General features: G+C 44.3%; 1 protein-coding gene across 1 annotated transcript in view; it reads right to left on the reverse strand.

The window, feature by feature from the left end:
* Window positions 1-20000, reverse strand: part of BTBD10 (BTB domain containing 10) — a gene marked incomplete in the record, with an annotated part of 137246 nt that overhangs the window by 29588 nt on the left and 87658 nt on the right.

Raw genomic sequence — 20000 nt, forward strand, 5'->3', positions numbered from 1 at the left:
ATTTGTACAAAAATAGATTTTTTGCTTTTAACATTCAGTTTTAAAATGAAAGTAATTTCTCGACATAAACCACATACGCTGTCCGAAAAGTAGTTTGAGCGAGAAAAGTTTTCCTTTCTGCCCCTTCGAACTTTCCCGTTGCTGCGATAGAAAAAACGAACATGGATTGGACCTCAGTGACAATTATAAAAGTCAATCAAGTGGATGAAAATATGTTCGAATGAAAATCTATACATGTATTGCCAGCATAAGAACAACATGTTTATTTATTAAAAAGTAAAAGAATTAAAGCTTTACAATCACTTTAAAACCAGTGGCCTCCAAATTGTGGCCCTTTGGGCACTAGTCCTCCCGCCGACGCCGACGACGGCACACTAGTCCCCCCGCCGACGACGGCACACTAGTCCCCCCGCCGACGACGGCACACTAGTCCCCCCGCCGACGACGGCACACTAGTCCCCCCGCCGACGACGGCACACTAGTCCCCCCGCCGACGACGGCACACTAGTCCCCCCGCCAACGACGGCACACTAGTCCCCCCGCCAACACCAATGATGGGTTATTGTTTACTTCTATTGGCCACAGTCCAGCCCCTCCAAAGCCTGAAGGACACTAAAGCCGACCATAGCCGGTTTGAATCTGGGATGGTCCAGCAGGGATCGTTTAACTTGGGTACAACCAGTCCATCATCAATGATGGAGCACTAGTCCTCCCACTGATACCAACGATGGGGCACTAGTCCTCCCACTGACACCAACGATGGGGCACAGTTTACTTCCACTGGCCACAGTCCAGTGCCACCAAAGCCTGAAGGACACCAAAGCCGACCGTAGCCGGTTTGAATCTGGGCTGGTCCAGCAGGGATCATTCAACTTGGGTACAATCAGCTCATCACCAATGATAGGGCACTATTCCTCCCACTGATACCCATAGGCCGCTAATAGTTTTCCCCTAATACCAAAGATAGGACATTTCCCACTCCCACTGGCCATGGTCTGGCCTCCCTAAAGTCAGAAGGACAGTAAACTGGCCCCTTGTTTAGAACGTTTGGAGACCCCCGCTTCAAACAACTGCTGCTCACCCCAATTGACCTTGTGAGAACAGAGCATCTGAAGGACAGACACGCTGTGTACAGCTAGACTTCCTAGAATCTCATCCAAGGTTTGGCAAATTCCAGCCGATATGTCTAAAATAATAAAGCTATAAAACGGACTATTTTACTTTTTTTTTTTTTTCCTCTCTCAAATGACACTCCCGTTAATAAATGGCGCATTACTTCCCTACCGTAGAACACCCTTCGTATCCTGTGATGTATCCCGCAGTATGTTGCCGGTGGCAAAGTGAATGACAAGTAAAAACTGTCAAATACTGCTAGAAGCTAAAAGCAGCTTTCTTTTTAGTGAGACACAATGTACTGCAAGGTAAAGCTTTGCTGAGAGGTCAAGTATATTGAGCCAGTCAAGTAAGCACACCGTTTGGACCCCGGGCATCTAGGGAGCGCTCGGTTCCCCCGCTTGTTCGGGTTCTGAAGCTGCCAAAAAAAAAAAAAAAAAAAGGGACTTGTTTTGCCATAGTAAGACTCATACAATGTAACAGCAAAAAAAACAAACAAATGTAATAATAATTATATATATATAATCACACAACGAGATAAAAGGAAAACAGAGCAGATGTCTGCTAGATGGTTTATGTAAAGTAGATTACAGTGCAGTCTGGAGAGGAGACCAGAAACAAAGGATTCTTTCTACAGCAGTGAAAAAAATAAAAAAAGTACAAGGGCGATTTTAGCACACAATGACAAACATAAGGTCATCTTTGCCGGACAATCTGGTATTATAATAATCATTAAATACTGGTAATTGGAGGGATTGTATACATCTCAGAGAGCAATGGGCAAAAACAAAAGGAGGGCAAAGGTTTACAGCCACGGACAGATTTCTTGGTACCCCTCACAGCTCCATGAAACAATGCCTCATTCCCAATGATAAGTGACGACATTAAAAGGAATTGTCTCCTGTACTGTATACCTGCATGTCTATAGTATGTCAGAGTAAAATGATTGTTTTATTTTATTGTTTATTCTACAAATATAATCTAACACAATCACTGAAGGGATTTGTTGGTGCCCCTAGCAAATATTATAAATGAATTTCAGTAATATTTTAAACTCTCGGTCCTTTCAGACGAGCATTATGGGCAGGCAGGTGTAAGTGGACATTTGTGATCTACTGTGATACACAATGCTATACAAAAAAATGATACAATATAATACGTGACACAAAAATGATACAATATGATAAGAATAATTTGTGACACAAAAATGATACAATATCACACTGGCAGCACTGGGGGGCGACGATTTGAATCTCAACCACAGCACTACCTGCATGGAGTTTGCATGTTCTCCCAGCGCCTGTGTGGGTTTCCTTCCACACTCCAAAGACATGCAGGTAGGTGAATTGTCTCCTGTGTAAATTGTCCCTATTATGTGTATATATGAATGTGCGATAGGGACCTTAGATTGTAAGCTCCTTGAGGGCAGGAACTGATATTTAATGTATAATAGTATATATATATATATAGCGCTGCATATATACAGTATCTCACAAGAGTGAGTACACCCCTCACATCTTTGTAAATATTTTCTTCCATTCTTTCATGTGACAACACTGAAGAAATGACACTTGTCTACAATGTAAAGTAGTGAGTGTACAGCTTGTATAACAGTGTAAATTTCCTGTCCCCTCAAAATAACTCAACACACAGCCATTAATGTCTAAACCGCTGGCAACAAAAAAGTCAGTACACCCCTAAGTGAAAATGTCCAAGTTGGGCCCAGAGTGTCAATATTTTGTGTGGCCGCCATTATTTTCCAGCGCTGCCTTAACCCTCTTGGGCATAGAGATCACCAGAGCTTCACAAGTTGTCACTGGAGTCCTCTTCCCCTCCTCCATGATGACATCACAGAGCTGGTGGATGTTGGAGACCTTGCGCTCCTCCACCTTCCGTTTGAGGATGTCCCACAGATGATCAATAGGGTTTAGGTCTTGGAGACATGCTTGGCCAGTCCATCATCTTTACCCTCAGCTTCTTTAGCAAGGCAGTGGTGGTCTTTGAGTGTTTGGGGTCGTTATGTTGGAATACTGCCCTGCGGCCCAGTCTCTGAAGGGAGGGGGATCATGCTCTGCTTCAGTATGTCTCAGTACATTTTGGCATTCATGGTTCCCTCAATGATCTGTAGCCCCCCAGTGCCAGTGTCTTGTCAAATGGCGTCCTCCATCAGATAGTGTCCCCTGCATACTGCGCATGCGCAGTACACAGGAACACAGATTCCGAAAATTGCCGAGGATGAACGGCGCCTGCGCCGTGAGTCCAGGTTCTAGCCCCACTATCCAAGTGGACATAGAGTTAGAATAAAAAAGAGCCGAGCGCAGCGAGGCCGAGCCCGAAGCGTGGCGAGCGAAGCTCGCCCGCCAGGGGCCCTCTAAAATTCACAACCCTATGTCCACTTGGATGGTGGGGCCACCACCTCCACTCACGGCGCAGGCGCCGTTCAGCTTCGGAGATTTTCCGAAGCTTCGTCTGCTCCGTACTGCGCATGCGGACACTATGTGATGCCCGGACTCTATACGCCAGAACACAGGCAGCACTCATACAGCCCCAGACCATGACACTCCCTTCACAATGCTTGACTGTAGACAAGACACACTTGTCTTTGTCCTCCTCACCTGGTTGCCCCCACACACGCTTGTCACCATCTGACCAAAGTTTATCTTGGTCTCATCAGACCACAGGACATGGTTCCAGTAATCCATGCCCTCAGGCTGGATTCACACCTTTGCAGTTTTAGTGCTTTTTGCATTTTGCAGATTTGCACTACAGTCCATTTAACATTGTTTCCTATGGAACATGTTCTGCAGTGCAAATCTGCAAAATGCAAAAAGCACTAAAAATGCATAGGTGTGAATTCAGCCTTAGTCTGCTTGTCTTCAGAAAATTGTTTGCAGGCTTTCTTGTGCATCATCTTTAGAAGAGGCTTCCTTCTGGTACGACAGCCATGCAGACCAATTTGATGCAGTGTGCGGCGTATGGTCTGAGCACTGACAGGCTAACCCCCCCACCCCTTCAATCTCTGCAGCAAAGCTGGCAGCACTCATATGTCTATTTCCCAAAGACAACCTCTGGATATGACGCTGAGCACATGACCTCAACTTCTTTGGTGGACCATGGCGAGGCCTGTTCTGAGTGGAACCCGTCCTGTTATACCGCTGTATGGTCTTGGCCACCGTGCTGCAGCTCAGTTCCAGGGTCTTGGCAATCTTCTTATAGCCTAGGCCATCTTTTTGTAGATCAACAATTCTTTTTTCAGATCCCCAGAGTTCTGTGCCATAAGATGCCATGTTGAACTTCCAGTGACCAGTATGAGAGAATGAGAGCGATGACACCAAATTTAACACACCTGCTCCCCATTCACACCTGAGACCTTTTTGGGAAAATGGCTAATTGGGCCCGAACTGGACATTTTCACTTAGGGGTGTACTCACTTTTGTTGTCAGCGGTTTAGACATTAAATGGCTGTGTGTCGAGTTATTTTGAGGGGACAGGAAATTTACACTGTTATACAAGCTGTACACTCACTACTTTACATTGTAGCAAAGTGTAATTTCTTCAGTGTTGTCACATGAAAAGATAGAATAAAACAGTTACAAAAATACGAGGGGTGTACTCACTTTTGTGAAATACTGTAGCTGCAACAGCACTATACAAGTACATGTAATAAATTGAAATACTATGGGATGCATCGCGATACTATGTGATACTATGGGATGCATCGCGATACTATGTGATACTATGGGATGCATCGCGATACTATGTGATACTATGGGGTGCATCGCGATACTATGTGATACTATGTGGTGCATCGCGATACTATGTGATACTATGTGGTGCATCGCGATACTATGTGATACTATGTGGTGCATCGCGATACTATGTGATACTATGTGATACTATGTGGTGCATCGCGATACTATGTGATACTATGTGGTGCATCGTGATACTATGTGATACTATGTGGTGCATCGCGATACTATGTGATACTATGTGATACTATGTGGTGCATCGCGATACTATGTGATACTATGTGATACTATGTGATACTATGTGATACTATGTGGTGCATCGCGATACTATGTGATACTATGTGATACTATGTGGTGCATCGCGATACTATGTGGTGCATCGCGATACTATGTGGTGCATCGCGATACTATGTGGTGCATCGCGATACTATGGGGGTTATTTACGTTGCACTGCAAGTGTACTTGGAAGTAAAGTCGCTGTATATCCAAGGAAACAAAACAAAAAACACACACAACACAGCATTTTAGCTTGCACATGATTGGATGATAAAAATCAGCAGAGCTTCCACTCATTTCAGATCTACCCCTTAGATTTAGAGCGACTGCACTTCCAAGTGCACTTGCGGTGCAAAGTGGATTTGCCTTTTGTAAGTAACCCCCTATGTGATGCATTGTGATACTCTGATGCAAGACAATACTATGCGATACAAGGCTATACATAAGAATACATCTGAGTCCAGCCAGGTCTGGAAAAAAAAAGTTGAAAGGTTTGCGCAATTTCAGTTTTTATTTTTTACTTAAAGTGCTAAACTGGTGGTAAAAGGATGTAAACAGACGCACGTGCGTTTACTTCCACCTGAACATAGACCCAACGTGTGTTCAGCTCAGTGATGGATCCGTTCACGGGAACCCCTGCTGATCGAAACCGATGCCGCCCGCGTGAAAAGGCACCAACAGTTTTCTGTAATTAGTATAATGCATTTTCTGTCTTGTAATGTCAGCCAAAATAAGGCCCCATTCACACTTTTCAATTTGGAATTGTGGCTGAAATCTCCTCAAGTCCTGCAATTCTGCTACAGCAAACGCTGCAAAACACGCAAAAAAGGATCCATATGATTGTTTGATATCCCTATGACCATGAAGAGATTAAATATGCTGACGTTTATTCCTGCCACGGAACTCATTCTCATTGTTTGATAGAGCAATGTTTGACCATCCTGAATAAGGGTCCTCAATGGATCCTAGCTTACTCAGTATATCGTGGCATATGCAATGCAAGATTTCAACATAGTGTGATATTGTAAAACACTATAGTTTATTAAAAAGTAATGCCCTTCCACTTGCAAAGCAGCATATAAAAAAATGCCAAGACCAAAGGCAGGTATTCCTCCAGTAACCAAAATGGCCGACACTTGGCCGCACATGCATGTTAGCGTGTGTACATGGCTCCATCCTGCGCGTTTCGTCAGATGTGACGTTCCCCTAAAGACATCACATCAAGGAGGTGCCTATTACGGGACTCATCCTCGTTGTTTGATAGAGCAATGTTTGACCATCCCGAAAAAGGGGGGGGTCACTCGCATTCTGGTAAGCCTCCGCTGTGGCTTTTCTTTGGGTGTCACATTTGCTATTCCTGGATTCCTTTCCAAGCACATATGGAGTTTTAGCTGGGACTTTATCTTATTTCGACTTTGGGAATGCACATATTCATATATTTATTGTGCACTTTTTTTACTCTTTATGGACAGTTTTGATGTTTATGGTGTTAATTAAATGACTGTCACACGCATGTTTTAGAACACTTGATTTATTTAGGTGCTGAACTTCTGTGTTTTTTATTTTGAGGTGTCTTTTTTTCTATACAGATGAATATCTGCAGGGGTATATCTGCAAGGGCTGCACAAAAAGTGTCAATCAGCCACTGGTTGGGCACTAGGAGGATAAAACTTCCCTTTTTTTTTTTATTTACGATTAAGGCCCCTTTCACACATGCGGACAGTATGCCTATGGGATAGCGGGTGTCTGCGGATAAACATCCGCAGACACCCGCTATTGTCCGCCTCCGAAATTGTCCGATTCTGCAGATATAGGAAAATCCTATTTTTCTATCCGTCTGCAGAGCGCATCGGATGAACATGGACAGACGGTCCGTGTTCATCCGATCCCCCATAGAGGAGAGCGGAGAGCTGGCAGGGCGGTCCCGGCACAGTGTGCGGAGACTGCCCTGTTATCCGCTGGCTCAGCGGGGACAAACAGAGCGATCCCTGCTGAGCAAGCCGATCATCACGGGGTGGATCATTACTGATCCGTCCCGTGTGAAAGGGGCCTTAGATTTGCTTTTGATTCATTGTTTATTTTTAATACATATGTAACAATCAACGAAGGAAGCCAATTTGGCGGTTTCAAATTAGGTGGTTCTTTGTTCGTGGAAGGGTACCAACAAATCTGTCCATGGCTGTAGCTGGACCCACAGGGCAAAACCGATCAGTATAGTGTCGCTGGTACAAACTGCAGCTTACAAAATGCCATTTGCAGATGAATTGCCAGGCATAGCCTCAGAGGTACAAGGCTTTAAAACAGGCTAATGAATATGCAAAATAAATTCTATTCAGCTGAGATTATTTCTCTACTAATTAGAGCTTCAGTGACAAGCGGAGGCACAGGAGGACCACAGTTCACAACGTTAAGCAGGAACATAATATTATTACTCGAGACATTATCTGCATAGTTTTGGGGGCATTACAAGAATCCGGACACACACAATGAGCCGGTATCAGTGCCACCATGGTACAAACACCCCCAGGTTTTGCTTGTAGGGCCCAGGGGAGGGTGGCACCAAGGTATTTCCGTGAAATCAGGGGCGTCCTCTAACATGATTTGGGATCCTCAGGGATCTCGCCTCTTTAGGCACCACAGGCAGACGTGTAAAGCAAGTATATTTTTCGCCATTATGTTTAACTGGGTTTTACATTGGGTGGGTCTAAAGCAGGGCGTGACAAGTGCCAGACGCCAGGACAACGCCGACTAGAAACTGCATCCTGGTGCCTGGGCTTTTGAGCGGACACCACCTCGCACGCTCCAAGCCTGGCACTGAGGCTGCTGCCAGCTCTCACCCACCACGCCTCGCCATCGGTTGAGTGGCCCACCAGTCTGGAGTAGCCAGGCGGCGATTGGCTGAGGAGAGGGCTCCAAGCCTGGCACTGAGGCTGCTGCCAGCTCTCACCCACCACGCCTCGCCATCGGTTGAGTGGCCCACCAGTCTGGAGTAGCCAGGCGGCGATTGGCTGAGGAGAGGGCTCCAAGCCTGGCACTGAGGCTGCTGCCAGCTCTCACCCACCACGCCTTGTCATCGGTTGAGTGGCCCACCAGTCTGGAGTAGCCAGGCGGCGATTGGCTGAGGAGAGGGCGCCTGCGTGTCAGTGATGAAGCCGAGTCTCTGACAAGCGAAGCAGGGAACTACAAGTAGCAGCATGTGCTGTACCTCCATTGCAGACTGTGATAGAACTACAAGTCCCAGCATGTGCTGTATCTCACTTCTTATGATTTTAACCACTTGAACTCAGGAAGATTTAACCCTCCCCCTTCATGACCAGGCCATTTTTTTGTGATCTGGCAAGTTACTTTAACCCCCACAAATAGAGCTTTCATTTGGTGGTATTTGATCACATCTGCGGTTTTTATTTTTGCGCTATAAACAAAAAAATTAAATAAAAAATTGCTATAAAACACATCCAATAAAATGTAAAAATTCGAAATTTCTTCATCAATTTAGGCCAATTTGTATTCTGCTACTTTTTTGGGTAAATAAAAATCCAGATAAGCATATATTGATTGGTTTGCCCAAAAGATAGAGTCTACAACCGATGGGATATCTTTTGCTTTTTATTAGTAATAGCAGTGATCAGCGGCTGCGATATTGCGGCGTACAAGTCACACACCAACGGACACTTGACACTTTTTGGGGACCAGTGACACCAATACAGTGATCAGTGCTAAAAATTATATACCGTCACTGTACTAATGACACTGGCTGAGAAGGGGTTACCAGGGGCGAACAAAGGGTTAACTGTGTGCCTATGTGACTGTGTACTGTGGGGGAGGTGCTGCCACTAGGGGGAGGCATGGATCCTTGTCCCTGCTTTGCAGAGACACAGGAACCACACCTTCCCTCCTGACAGAACAGCGATCTGCCTCGTTTACAAAGGCAGATCACCGTTCTCCGTCGGTACTGAAGGATCGGCGGGTGCCGGCAGACATCGAGTGTATAATCATAGTGGAAGCGGGACGGCGGTGCGCATGCACACCCCCTACCTGGAATAGCAAGATCATGTACTAGGTATGCGATCCTGCACAGCAGCACCACTTTGCCCTCATATGCAAGTTATACTGTCGGCAAGTGGTTAAATGTACCAAGTTCTTAGGGATCCTAAGAAGGCTAATGGGCAAAAGCTGAGAGGGATAACGGTGTCGTGCATCTGTAAAGATACACATCAGGGCTAAGAGAAGGGGGTTTTGTCATTGAAAATAAAGCTTTGTTAAAAAAAAAAAAAAAAACACAACAACAACAACACAACAAACTTTTTTTAGCTGGCTCCTTGATCTAGGGTAAATAGTCAAGCCCTGGGCCAATGTCCATGCAAACCTCACATCTCCATGCAAAGGCCACTAAGCTTTCCAGTCCTGGATCTACAAGACACCGCTAACGGCTTTCTTTTTTAATTTATTTTTTATTTTTTTCATTTCCAAGGACACAAGAGATGCGGTCTTAGAACCACAGAGCACTATAAAATGGATAGTAAATGTTTTATTGAACTGAACCGATCATTAAAATTTAGGGCATGACATGAATCAGTATGGCATACAGTATATGTCAGCTTTACCAAGCTATTACTACTTTCAGGAAGAAAAGAAAAGGATCTTGGATAAAAAAAAAAAAAAAAAAAAAAAAAAAAACCTTCTGCTGTGATGCTACCTAGAACTAAAGCCTAGGCAAAGATCACATGGTCTATGGCTACCTTTGTGGGTGTTTCAAAGCATTATGGAATGCAATGTGTCAGTTGTTCCCCCCCCCCCCCAGACAGACCATGCCGGGGAGACTTGCAGAGAGAGTAATGCTGGGTATATGCACACCGATTATTTTCAAACAGAGGGCTGAACAAAAACACTTAAAAAGATTCCCCCATTCACGCTATACAGCACAGATGGAGGATTCTCCCACTGCGGTCATTGAGTTTGGGCAGTCAATCAGAATACCCAAACATCTGATTGGATGCAGCTGATGTTCGGGCTGGGAATTCTGAGAGCCGTGTCATCGCCCGTAGGCTCCCATGTTCCAGCCAGTGTCAGCAATTTCTCCTCTCCCCTGCAGCTGCAGGTGGCTGGCACAGAAGAGCTGGATCATGTGACCAGGGCAGGGTGAAGATAGGTAAATATATACACTTTATTATGCACAGGTAAGGCTCCATTCACAGTTGTGCAATTTGTCATGCAACCTGACATAAAAAGCGCTGGACAAGTGGCACCCATTCAAACTGGTGCAACTTAAAGTCACAGCGACTTTGAAAACGTGCCGGTTTGGTGTGTCTTGAGTCAGTATGGTCAGCAAGGATTGGATCATTCAATTGTCTCTCTCCAAAAAATCAAGAAAAAGGTCTCAGGAACAAAAATGTTCAGAACATATCTTAAAAACCAGAGACGGCCCCTGCAAACCAGAGGATACATTGCAGATCGAATGAACCAACCCGAGACCATCACTGAAAACCAGAGGATACATTGTAGTGCTAATGAATAAACCTGAGAGTATACCTCCAAACCAGAGGGTACATTATAGTTCTAATGAACCAACCTGAGACTACCCCTGTAAACCAGATGATACATTGTTGTTATGAACCAAGCTAAGGCTATCCCTGAAAACCAGATGATACATAGTAGATCTAATGAACCAACCCGAGACTATCCTTGCAAACCAGATAATACATTGTGGTGCTAATGAACCTACTCCTCAAAACCAGATACATTGTAGATCTAATGAAGAAACCTAAGACTACCCCTGCAAACCATATGATACATTGTAGTTCTAATGAACCAAACTGAGACTATACCTCCAAACCAGAGGACACATTGTGGTGCTAATGAACCAACCTGAGACTATCCCTCAAAACCAGATGAACTGTAGATCTGATAAACCAACCTGAGACAATCCCTCCAAACCAAAAGGATTCATTGTAGTTCTAATAGACAAAACCAGATGATACATTGTAGCTCCAATGAAGAAACCTGAGACTACCCCTGCAAACCAGATGATACATTGTAGTTCTAATGAACCAACCTAAGGCAATCCCTGAAAAACAGATGATAGTAGATCTAATGAACCAACCTGAGACTATCTTTGCAAACTAGATGATATGTCGTTGTTGACATAAGCCAACCTGAGACTATCCCTGCAACCCAGAGGACACATTGTAATTCTAATGAACCAACCTAAAGCTGTCCCTGAAAACCAGATTATACATTGTAGATCTAATGAACCAACCTGAGACTATTACCTACCTGAGACAGATTCTGGTGGTAGGAGACTCAATTCTTTAGGACAGAGAGGGCAATCTGTGACAAAGACCTGTAATGTCCAACTGTATGCTGTCTACCGGCACTTGGGTTCAGCACATCACTGATGTGGTGGACAGATTACTGGGAAGTGCTGGGGAAGACCCGGCTGTCATGGCGCACGTTGGCACCAATGACAAAGTCAGAGGCAGATGGAGTGTGCTAAAGACAATTTTAGGGACTTGGGAGCTAAATTAAGGAAAAGGACCTCCAAGGTAGTATTGTCAGGAATACTACCGGTATATCGAGCCCTACCAGAAAGGCAGAGGGAGATTAGGCAAGTAAACAAGTGGCTGAGGAGCTGGTGTAGTAAGAAGGGGTTTGTGTTCCTGGAGGATTGGGCAGACTTTTCAGTCGAACACCAGTACTGTAGAAGGGACGGACTGCACCCAAATGAGGAGGGTGCAGATCTGATAGGAGTAAAGATGGGCAAAAAGTTAGAGGGGTTTTTAAATGAGGCGATGGGGGGGGGGGGGGGGGTCCAGAGGTAGTTAGCACGGAACATATTCCAGAGGGTAGTATTGGGGACATTAGTGGTAGGTTGACTAAAGAACATAAACCCAAGGCAAGTATCGTAACAAGTTCTAGTTGCAATCTCGGAACACCCAAGAGGATAGTATGCGACCAGTCTAAACTACGTGGCATGTTCACCAATGCCAGGAGCCTGGTGGACAAGATGGGTGAACTAGAGAAACTGTTGTACAAGGAGGATTTGGATTTTGTGGGAATTTCAGGAGACCTGGTTCAACAGCTCTCATGATTGGCTGGCAACCATTCAAGGGTATTTCCTTTATCGCAGTAATAGAGAGATTAAAAAAGGGGGAGGGGTATGTCTATATATAAAGAATAATGTACAAGTGAATGTGAGAGATCACTAAGGGAGCTAGGGAGGAGGTGGAATCCTTATAGGTAGAGCTCCAAAAGGGATGAAGCCAAGGGGGAAATAATACTGGGGAGTATGCTATAGGTCCCCTAACCTGAGGGAGGAGGGCGAGACTATCACAATCTGGATTTTAATTATCCAGACATAAAATGGGCAGAGGGAACCATGCATTCTGCCAGTTCCTAAAAGTCTAGCAGGACAATTTACTGGGTCAGATGGTAGACGCACCAACTAGAAATAAAGCATTACTAAATCTACTGATTACCAACAATACAGACCTGATCACAGATGTGGAAATACGGGGCAATTTAGGAAACAGTGACCACAGGTCAATTGGCTCCAGCATAAATCACACACAAATAGAAGACAGAAGGACACTGAATTTCAAAAGAGCCAACTTGCCTAAACTACGAACCTTACTAGAAGGCATGAATTTGGTTACAATTTTAGTAACAGAGGAGAGATGGGTTTGCTTTAAGAGCACATTAAAAAAAATTAGCCAGTGCATATCATTGGATAATAAATTTAAATGAGCGAACAAAAGTCCCGGACGGCTTAATTCCAATGTAAAAATGCATATAAAAGCAATGAAGGCGGCCTTCAAAACATACAAAGTTGAGGGATCATCATCAGCATTCAGACTTTATAAAGAATGCAACAAGAAATGTAAGGTAATTAGTTCAGCTAACATAGATCATGAAAGACACAAAGCAGGAGAGAGCAAAAAAATAAAATTAAATCACAAGAAGTTCTTTAAGTATATAAACACTAAAAAAGGGATGACAGACCATATTGGCCCGGTAAAGAATGAGGAAGGATATCTGGTTACAAAGGATGGGGAGATGGTGAAGGTATTGAATTTATTCTTCTCCTCAGTCTTTGTGAGTGAATCAGGGAGCTTTAGTAATCAAAACTGCAGTGTTTATCCTCATGACACATCATAGGAAGCACCTCCATGGCTAACAGAGGGCAAAATTAGAATTAGACTTGGGGAAACGCAACATTCACCAGGACCGGATGGCTTGGCACCCGAGGGTACTTGGGGAACTCCTTCAAGTAAATTGCCAGACAATTGTTCCTAAATTTTACTGACAGTCTACTGACTGGAATGGTACCAGATGATTGGAGAAAAGCCAATGTAGCACCAATATTTAAAAAGGAGCCCAAAATACATCCCTGGGAATTACAGACCAGTTAGCCTAACATCAATAGTATGCAAGCTCTTGGATGGGATGACAAGGGACTATATACAAGATTTTAGTAATGAGAACAGCATCATTAGCAGTAATCAGCATGGATTCATGAAGAATCGTTCTTGCCAAAAAAATCTATTAACCTTCTATGAGGAGGGGAGTTGCCATCTAGATAAAGGAAGGCCTGTAGATGTGGTGTATTTGGATTTTGCAAAAGCATTCAACACCGTTCCCCATAAACGTTTACTGTACAAAATAAGGTCCGTTGGCATGGACCATAGGGTGAGTACATGGATTGAAACCTGGCTACAAGGGCGAGTTCAGAGGATAGTGATAAATGGAGAGTACTCTGAATGGACTGGGGTAGAAAGTGGGGACCCCCAGGGTTCTGTGCTGGGACTAATCCCATTTAAATTTGTTCATAAAGGACCTGGAGGATGGGGTAAACAGTTCAATCTCTGTATTTGCGGACGATACTAAGCCAAGCAGGGCAATAACTTCCCCGTAGGATGTGGAAACCTTGCAAGAACATCTGAACAAATGAACTACATGGAAAATGAGGTTCAATGTAGAAAAATGTAAATTAATGAATTTGAGTGGCAAAAATATGAATGCAATTTATACACTGGGGGGGAGAACCTCTGGGGGAAATATAGAATGGAAAAGGACCTGGGGGTCCTAGTAGATGATAGGCTCAGCAGTGCCAAGCTGCTGCTAACAAAGCAAACAGAATATTGGCATTAAAAGGGGGATCAACGCCAGAGATAAAAACGACAATTCTCCCGCTCTACAAGAATCTGGTCCGGCCGCACCTGGAGTATGCTGTCCAGTTCTGGGCACCAGTCCTCAGGAAGGGTGTACTGGAAATGGAGCGACTACAAAGAAGGGCAACAAAGCTAATAAATGGTCTGAAGGATATTAGTTATGAGGAAAGGTTGCGAGCACTGAACTTATTCTCTCTGGAGACAGGATGCTTGAGAGGGGATATGATTTCAATTTACAAATACCGCACTGGTGACCTCACAATAGGGATAAAATGTTTTTGTTGAAGGGAATTTAACAAGACTCGTGGCCACTTATTAAAGAGGAAGTAAACCCTGATGAGTTTACTTCCTCTTTAATTCCCTGCAAAGGCAAAGCATAATGGACTACTATGCATCGCATAGTAGCCCATTATGTGTCACTTACCTGACACAGGAGCCAGTGAAGTCGCCGCTGTCCCCTGTAGTCCTGCGCGCTGCTGTCTACGGCGCATGCGCCGTAGACAGCGGTGCCCGTTTTCGGGCAAATATCTCCTAAACCATATAGGTTTAGGAGATATTACTTGGACCTACAGGTAAGCCTTAATCTAGGCTTACCTGTAGGTCAAAGTGGTTTGTAAGGGTTTACAACCACTTTAAAATTAATAGAAAAGAGGTTTAACCTTAAACTACAGAGGGTTCTTTACTGTAAGAGCAGTAAGGATATGGAATTCCCTTCCACAAGCTGTGGTCTCAGCGGGGGGCATCCATAGTTAAAAAAATATATATAATAATAACAACATATCTATATATGTAAGATAAGCACCTGAACAACCACAAAATACAGGGATACACAATGTAATACCGACATATAATCACACACAAAGGTTGGACTTTTTTGGACTTGTGTCTTTTTTCAACCTCACCTACTAAGTAACTATAAGATCTAATGAAGAACAGTGAGACTACCCATGCAAACCTGATGATACATTGTAGTTGTAATGAACCAACCTAAGGCTATCCCTGAAAAACCAGATACCACCTTGTAGATCTAAAGAAACACACCTGAGAGATTATCCTTGCAAACTAGATGACACATTGTAGATCTAATGAACAAACCTGATACTATCCCTCTAAACCAGACGATACATTGTAGTTTTAATAAACCAACCTGAAACTATCCCTGCAAACCAGAGGCTAGATTGTAGTTCTAATAGACAAACCCAGAGGATACATTATAGGTCTAATGAAGAAACCCGAGACTATCCTTGCAAAGTAGATGATATATTGTAGTTCTAACAAACCAACCCGAGAATATCCCTGCAAACCAGAGGATAGAGCGTAGTTCTAACAGACAAGACAAAACCAGAGGATACATTGTAGATCTAATGAAAAAACCTGAGACTATCCCTGCAAACCAGATAATAAATTGTAGTTCTAATGAACCAACCTGGGACTATCCCTCCAAACCAGAGGATACATTGTAGTTCTAATAAACCAACCTGAGAGTATCCTTGCAAACTAGATGATGTATTGTAGATCTAATGAACCAACCCGAGACGATTCCTCTAAACCAGAGGATACATTGTAGTTCCAATGAACCAACCTAAGGCTATCCCTCAAAACCAGAGGATACATTGTAGATCTTATGAACCAACCTGAGACTATACTTGCAAACTAGATGATACATTGTAGATCTAATGAACAAATCTGATACTAGCCCTCTAAACCAGAGGATACATTGTAGTTCTAATAAACCAACCTGAGACTATCCCTGCAAACCAGAGGGTACATTGTAGATCTAATGAAGAAACCTGAGACTATCCTTGCAAAGTAGATGATACATTGTAGTTCTAATGAATCAACCTGAGACAATCCCTCTAAACCAGATCATACATTGTAGATCTAATGAAGAAATCTGAGACTTTCCCTGAAAACCAGATGATACATTGTAGATCTTATGAACCAACCCGAGACTCCTTGCAAACCAGACGATACATTGTGGTTCTAATAAACCAACCTGAGACTATCCTTGCAAACTAGATACATCGTAGGTGTAATGAACAAACCTGAGACTATCCCTCTAAACCAGATGATACATTGTAGTTCTAATAGACAAAACCAGAGGATATAGTTTAGTTCTAAAGGACAAAAACCAGATGGATACATAGTAGATCTAACGAACAAACATGATACTATCCCTCTAAACCAGATGATACATTGTAGATCTAATGAAGAAACATGTGAATGATTCAAACTAGCATATCATAGTTTCTCCCATCCATCTACTTTCACTGATTTCCCACGTGATGGTTAGAAACCATATACAGCCCAATTCAAACACTCGGCACCCACAAGTCTGAAGTTTATGTCTATGGCACTACATAACGTTTACTACACTGCATACATGGAAAAAGGAAATACGACCGAACTCCTAGGCAAGTTCATTGAACATATTACTGCTGGAACAAAGCGATACATTGTGTATTGCAGATAAAAGGATTCAGACAAAGAGGAAGGATTGCAGCTTTGGTGTCCCTATAGAAGCCGGCTGACACTCCGCTAAGTGCCCAAGTTAGGGTGAGGGGGTGAGGGTGTACGCACCTGGCACTCACGCACTGGAAAACCTTTGACATCAGAGCACAAAGGAAGCGAGACACATCAGACAAACCCGCTGTAGAAGCCAGGTCAGCATCTCCGTGCATTCCTTGCAAAGTTCAGCATATTGCCAGTCTGATGCAGCAGCCGCGCAGATCCTCCGGATGTCCTTCAGTCCTGCGGTAGCCCCTCGCTGCGGTCGGCTATTCTGGAGTCACCACCTCCCCGAGACCAATACAAAATAAAATTTTCACACAATCGGTGATTCAGACGCACACAGTGATCGAGCTGACGTCTCCAGCCACACCACCCTGTTAGTGTTGCTTTGTGAGAGCAGTCCTGCCAGATGCCTGCTATTGGATGTCCCACAGTGACGGGCAGAATACAGATGGGGGGAGGGGGGGGGGTGTTTCTAAGCTATTCCCTGGCTAACAAGATTTTCTAGTAGAACTCGTCAGATCGGCTAACGCGGTGTCTGCAAAATTACTAGAAAGAATGACTTTAATCTGTGTCATTCAGGAATGCTGCCGCATTCATAAGGAGTGCGTGCTGCAAGCTCAGGCGTACGCGGCACTATGTGCTATAAAACATAAGTAGCGTGTCTGGCATAGGCGACCCTGGACATGAAACCCGGGGTGTGTTCTTGGCTGCATACTAACGCATTTCATAAAAATCCTCTATTCTTAAGGCCGATCGTTAAAGCTAAACACCGGCCTCCCCTTCAGTCTTGCACAGTTGTACCGGCTCCTCTCCCTGGACTGAGATGTCTTACTCTGATTTCACCGCACACTGCAAGCTTCTCATAATGTGCATTAGAAGCTTCATCAAGTCACATAGAGTCCACCTCATTTCCTGGCTGGAGAATGTGGAGCATCATCTAGCTCTTTGAAGGTTAAGAAAAGGACTCCCTGTAGCTGGCGGGGGGGGGTCTACATGTAAATATAGCCTGCCTAGGGACACCCACTCCTCCAGACTGACACCCACCCATCAAAGAATTTTGATATTTGCATAACTCCACTCAAGAGCCATCCCATGGCTTACATCAGAGCTGAGGGCAATTAAGAGGTGGGGGTGCTGGGAGGTTTTTAGAAAGCCATGTACAGCCCCCTGCCAGTCCCTCCCACCCACCAGCCATGACCTACCTACACTGCACATAGAAGCACAGAGACCCAGTGATTACATAGCTGGGTCCAAAATAAGGTCAGTCTTGGGCAGAAGCAGTTTTGACAGGTATACACCCCCCCCCCCCCCACCCAAAAAAAAAAAAGTGTCCAACAGTTTGAAAACAGGAGGCAGAAAAGTGCACTTAAAGCAGAGCTCCAGCACCCCCCCCACCCCCCCCCCCAAAAACAAATTAAAAGTCAGCAGTAGGGATGAGCCGAACACCCCCCGGTTCGGTTCGCACCAGAACTCTCGAACGGACCCCGCGTTCGTAACGAACGTTAGAACCCCATTGAAGTCTATGGGACTCGAACGTTCGAAATGGAAAGTGCTAATTTTAACGGCTAATATGCAAGATACTGTCCTAAAAAGGGTTTGGGGAGCTGCCTCCTGCCTCAGGGGACATGGGCCAATGCTAAAAAAAGTTTTAAAGATGGCCGTTTTGGCGGGAGCACTGATTTTAATGACGATTAAAGTGAAAAAAAAAGTGAAATATTCCTTTAAATATGGTGCCTGGGGGGTGTCTGTAGTATGCCTGTGAAGTGACACGTGTTTCCCGTGTTTAGAACAGTCCCTGCACAAAATGACATTAAACGGAAATAACGTCATTTAAAACTGCTTGCGGTTTTAATGTTATATCTGGTTCCTGCAATATGGTTGAAAATCATTCAGAAAAATGGCATGGGTAGCCCTCCCTGCCCATTACCAGCCTATTTGGGTCTTGTACGCATATTAAGGGGAACCCCGTACCCATATTAAAAAAAGGAAATGCGTGTGGCCCCCAGGCCCTATATACTCAGAACAGCAGTATACAGGCGGTGCAAACAAGACAGGGACTGTGTAGGTTTGTTGTGTTAAGTTGAATCTGTTTGTAATTTTCAACCGGTACATTTTTAAAGTGTAGCTCCAGTCAAAAAAAATATTTTTAAGCTTTTTGGAAAACATAGGGAAGGGTTATCACCCCTGTATAACTTGTTTTGTCGTCCATCTTTTTTCATCTCACTTGCTGCTGTCTGATGTTTGTAAGTTGGATGTTTGAAAGTAGGGGCCTGCCCTATATGCTCTGCAGAAATGGCGGAACAAGGTGTTGGTTTTGCCACAACATTGTAAGCCCTCAAAGTGACTCTTGGTGGGCGCTGGAGCGCCCTGCTGTGAACGATTATATCAAGAATTGGAATTACATGCCATTGTTGAACAGTGGTAGAAAAATTGACCTTTGGTGGTTGTGGTGCTGGTGCCACAACACTATAAGTCCTCACCGTTACTCTGAGTGGGCACAGGAAGGGGCCCTCCTGTGAAATATTATATCAAGAATTGTAATTACATGTCCCTGTTAAACAGGGGCAGAAAAATTGGGCCTTAGGCACTGGTGCCATCACACTGCAACCTCTTCCATATACTCTAGTTTTATTGCAGGAATTAGCCCTGCTGCAAAGCATTGCATCAAAAATTGTAATTAAAGGCCCCTGTTAAACAGGGGCAGAAAAATTGGGCTGCTGGCATCACCCAGAACCAAAAATGTTCTTCCAACATATCAGCGGAGGAGGAAGAGGATAGACAATCAACATGACAGGACAGTCACTCAGCATCAGCATAGGCAGTCTTGAAGGGATGTGGCATTTCAAAAAAAATTATTCGGTTACATCAGCTTCAGGTGCTTGGTAGCTGTGGGTGATCCAAGACCGATTCATCTTGATGAAGGTCAGTCGATCAACTGATTCGGTGGACAGACGCACCCTGTGATCGGTAACAAAGCCACCAGCAGCACTGAAGGTGCGTTCCGAAAGAACGCTGGATGCAGGACAGGCCAGTAGCTCAATTGCATACTGTGCAAGCTCTGGCCAGTGATCCATCCTCAAGACCCAGTAAGCCAGAGGATTTTCAGTGGGAAAGGTGTCCAAGTCTGACCTTGCCCCTAGGTATTCCTGCACCATGTAAATTAGACGCTGGCGATGGGTGC

Source organism: Lithobates pipiens, unplaced genomic scaffold, assembly GCF_037356315.1.
Source record: "Lithobates pipiens isolate NorthernLeopardFrog02 unplaced genomic scaffold, aLitPip1_a1.2 Scaffold_24, whole genome shotgun sequence".
In the NCBI taxonomy this organism is placed as follows: domain Eukaryota; kingdom Metazoa; phylum Chordata; class Amphibia; order Anura; family Ranidae; genus Lithobates; species Lithobates pipiens.